Genomic DNA, 5199 nt, shown 5'->3' with positions numbered 1-5199 from the left:
CAATTGGATCTAGAAAAAAGATTTTATTAAAATCTCTGGACCATTAATATTCTACTTGAAAATTCAATTTTTTCTTTAATAGCTATGTAGTGTAACAAGTGTAAATTTTTATATTTTTGGAAGCAACACTATTTCATTTACCGACCATAAAGATGATTAGTGCCAACCTGAGTATTACCTTGTTTAACCTTCTTACATAAGAAGAGTAGAGAGTAACTAGTTATATTTGTATTTATACACATTAATGCATACTCAGTGGGATCCCATCAAAACCTAGTAAGTTGTGAGTACCAAAGAATCAACACTAAAATTATATGAAGATACATGCCTAAAACAGCCTAAATAATGTTGGGCAACACTAAAACCCAACACTGATTGTGGTCAAAAAGAGACAACCACTGTATGAGAATTGAGTCCTCCCAAAGACCCACACAAATACAGTCCATAGTTCTCAAGACGGACACAGAGACAATAAAATGAGATAAAAGATAATCCTATCATCCAAAAGTACTGGAATGATTTGAGAGCTGTGTAAAAGAATTTTCATCCAGAACCCAAAATAAATGTTATTTATAATACTTATTTTAATTATATTATTATATTTATATATTATTATAATTATAAATTCTAATATTATAATCCAATAATAAATATAAGCATTATTTATATTTTAGTGATTATAGGAGTTTTGTGGCTTACAGTCCCCGAAAGACAAACTTTTAATTAACAAAAAAGTAGATGGTTTGGGAGTTGTGTTAATTTTCCATGGTGACAAACCAACATTGATTAACTTGAGTAGTTAATTACAAGAGTTTTCAGTTTTGTTTTTGTATTTTTGTTTTTGTTTTTTGTTCGTTTTTGGGTTTGTTTGTTTGTTTGTTTGTTTGTTTGTTCTGACCCTTAGAAACACACCTTTATTAGGGATACTGTGACCCTGTTCTCGTCCAACTCTCTCTATTCCATTACTGCCTGCCTCCACCATGGCAGAACCTTGCCAGGAGCCAGAATGCAATGAGGTCAACTGACTCTGGGCCTAAAGCTCGGAAAATCTGAACCAGGTCAATCTCATTTAACTGAGTTGGTTTATACCGATTGTTGCATAAACAAAAAGCTGAACAAACTGCTGTGTCCAGCCATCACTTCTTTTGTAAGCCCGTGAGACCCCAAAGGCCACTGACTGTCTCTCAACCATGGCAATACATTTGTCCATCATCAGACTTTAAATCCCATCAAATCTACCTACCTCATCCATCCATCAACTGCCTACTCATCTCCATTTTTAAGCTTGGTGTGTATCCTTAAATGACTCTGACTGTCCCATGAGTCCTTCTTCCTCTCATCTCATCCCTCCCGCTCATTTAATATACATTAACCTATAACACATTCTCAGTACCATCATCGTCTTTTTGAAAAGCCACGATGTACATCATACAACCTTCAGATTGAGGCTTGATTCTCAGATTTGTTAGCCCTCCGTTATCTGATCATTCCACCTCTCTCCTGAGCTGTCACTCACAAGTGTTCGCCTTCCACAGGAAACATTATCAAACCATGAACTGCTTTGAGGTCCAAAGCCGATTGCACTCTCCTGTGTGAGTCTTAATCCATTCCTTGCCTGCAATGACCTCTTTCCCCATCCAATGGGCTCACTGTTTTACACTTCTTTCCTTAAGCCCCTCCGCATTGGGCGCTCTTGCTCTTCGAACCCCTGCCTGTCTCACTTTTCTCTGCTCTTTTTTTTAAATTGGATTTTTTAAATTTACATTTCAAATGTTATCCCCTTTCACAGTTTCCCATCCATAATACCCCTATCACATCCTCCCTCCCCCTTCTATGAGGGCGTTCCCCCACCCATCCACCCACCCCTTCCCACCATGCTACCCTAATATTCCCCTACACTGGCGGGGGGGGTTCAGCCTTAGCAGGACCTAGGGTTTTTCCTCCCATTGGTGCCCAACAAGGCTATCCTTTGCTACATATGCAGAGGGAGACATGGGCCTGTCCTAGGTACTCTTTGGGTGGTCGTTTAGTTCCCAGTAGCTCTGGTTGGGTTGGTATTGTTCTTATAGGGTTGCAAACCCCATCAGCTCCTTCTGTCCTTTCTCTAAGTCCTCCAATGGGGTCCCAGTTCTCAGTTCAATGGTTGGCTATGAGCATCTGCCTCTATATTTGTCATGTTTTGGCAGAGCCTCTCACGAGACAGCTATATCAGGCTCCTTTCAGGCTGGACTTCTTGGCATCAGCAATATTGTCTGGGTTTTGGTGGCTGTCTGTATATGGGCTGGATTCCTGGGTGGGGGGCAGTTTTGAATGGGCAGTCTTTCAGTCTCTGCTCCAAACTTCGTCTCCATATCTCCTCCTATGAATATAAGGAGTGAAGCATACACTTTGTTGTCCTTCTTGAGCTTCATGTGGTCTGTGGATTGCATCTTGGGTTAATTCGAGCTTTGAGGCTAATAGCCACTTATCAATGAGTGCATATCATGTGTGTTTTTGTGATTGGGTTACCTCACTCATAATATTTTCTAGTTGCATCCATTTGCCTGTGAATTCCATGAAGTCCTTGTTTTAATTGGTGAGTAATACTCCATTGTGTAGATGTACCACATTTTCTGTATCCATTCCTCTGTTGAAGGGTGTCTAGGTTCTTTCTAACTTATTGCTGCTGATGGATAGTGGTGTGGATTTTGATACTGTAGTGTATCCTATACTTTCTCTCTCTAACATTACATATAATATGCATTACATATCTGTAGAATTATCAGTGATATAGTCAACCAAATATGGACATAATATTTAAAAATACATCTGTGCACAACACTCATAAAATTTCCCCTTTTTTCAATATTCCCTATACAATGTAGTAAAAAACTGTACACCATTTACACTTTAAAATGGGTCTAGGTCTTCCTGAAAAGAAGAAGTAGACAAGTTAAATATAGCTATTATACCTTTTTATATGAGTGTCGAATAGCAAAAATTTTAGTGTCTGAGGGAATCCAAGGAAACATATCTCCATGGATACAATAGAATGATTATGTTGAAAAGTACTTGTGACCTAGAAGGTTTATATGATGCTATAGTGATCCTTAGAATAAACACTTCCTTGTTGGCAGATGGAGAATCAAAGTGGTGAGGAAAACAATGTTGCCCTAACAAGAGTAATTCTTTTCTCCATTCTCAAGGGTACTGCATGGGCAGGTTTCATAAAACAATAATAATACGGCCAAGAGTCCTTGGAATGCTTCTGACTAAACCTAGTAATTGACTCGAGTGTGTATTATCCAGAACACAGATAATGGGACACATTTCTCATTATTATAGTACACAAACAGAATGTATGACTTAAGAGCAGAGAGGCTCGCTGGCTCACCTAACTTCATGTCTCACTAATGAAGGCTGTGATCTTGGGGAAGAATTCTGCCATCAGTAAGGGAGCAAATCATATTGCTCTCAGAATTTTCAGTGAGAATTTGTTGAAAGAAATGTTATAACTTTGAGATTTGATTTTTTTCTCTTTTCTTACTTCTCTACATGTTTGTATTTTTATTTTTCATTCATGTATATTAATTATGTGTAATTGGTTTCAAATATCTTTATATATGTATAATATATAATGTACTTATATTCACCTCTATTGCTCTATCACTCACACACACACACACACACACACACACACACACACACACACACATTAATCTCTGCCCCACTTCTCGATTCCTCCCTCACAGAGTCGCAGTGTGAAGCATTCTATGTTTGATACTTTCTACTGGTGTAATAAGCTGACAAACAAAATTATAGAGAATAATGTGGCAATAAATGACAAGGGTCATTTTCAGGAGGAAGTATAAAAGAAGACATACACATACTGTTCCAGGAATATCAGTTTTCTTCCTATTAATTTCTTTTTTATTAGATATTTTATTTATTTACATGTCAAATGTTATCCCCATTCCAAGTTTCCCCTCTAGAAACCTCCATCCTTTCCTCCTCCTCCTCCTCTTCCTCCTCTTCCTCCTCCTCTTCTTCTTCCTCTTCTTCTTCTTCTTTCTTTCTTGTTTTCTAGCAAACAATCCAATGAAACAAACCCTGAGGTTCTGACTCAGGGGACTCTGGGATTGGAAGGAGCCTTAGTCTATAGTCAAGGAAACTGAGGCCCCAGGCAGCCGCTTGAAGAAGATGATAGCAGAGGGGCTACTGAAGATGGCGGGATGGAGACCACGGGCGTCTGCAGATTAGAGAGGTGGATCTAACCGGTTCCGTTCATTTCAAAGATACAAGAGACTCACCTAAGCTCCAGTCTCTCTGCAGCCAAGGCAAGAGGAACAGAAACAGGCCAGAGAGGTTAAATGGTCGACCTGCAGCCTCCGAGAGAGCCAGGATTCTGAGTACTCTGATTCCGTCTACTGTGGCCCCACCACACCATGCCAGCCTTCAGCCTTTAAAGCGCCAGGAGTCAAAACACTCAAGTCCCCAGACAGGCTAGTTCTCGCCAGATCTTGAACATCCTGTGGCCTGCCGTCTCACTGCCTCTTCCACAACCAATCGCCAGTTGCAAAGAAGGAAGTTGAAAGTAGTGATTCCAAAACTGATCCAAGCCCTCCTCATCACAGCTTTCCGCCTTTGTCTTACAGAGCAAACTTGGTCTTTCTTTCAAGAGAGAAGAGCTAAGGACATGAAACTAAAGATGCTGAGAGAAGATAGGATGAGGCGAGAAAAGCCACTTAAATACAGGGTGGGTAGAAGACACAGCAGGAATTACACTGCATCTTCCTGATGTGTAGGCAGAGATGGCTTGTGGAGGTCATTAGGCAATCAGAATTAATATTTTCCCTATAGAGATAACAATTTTCCTTTATAAGGTACTCCTTGCTGGAATGAGCTCAAAGGACATTGTGGATGCTGGTTAATTACCCTACCCAACGAACGATTTGGAAAGTAAGACAAGGAAGAGGTAATTATTCCCATTTTACAGGTTAGGAGACTGGCTATGGAAGACTCGTCCCTTTTACTCAAAACCAGAGCTGAAAATAGCAGGCCAGCCTCCTATGAGTGCCCTTCCATCTCCCATGTGGAAGCAGGTTTCCTATTGGTAGATAGCCTCTCGAGGAAGGACATTTAGTGGCCAAAAACTACAGCTCCCAGCAGACACTGAGGGAGACAGGGCTGTGCCCCTAGTGCCCATTTCAGATTCCCAAA

This window comes from Rattus rattus, chromosome 7 (genome assembly GCF_011064425.1).
Source record: "Rattus rattus isolate New Zealand chromosome 7, Rrattus_CSIRO_v1, whole genome shotgun sequence".
NCBI classification, from domain to species: domain Eukaryota; kingdom Metazoa; phylum Chordata; class Mammalia; order Rodentia; family Muridae; genus Rattus; species Rattus rattus.
This window is presented reverse-complemented; position numbering follows the sequence as displayed.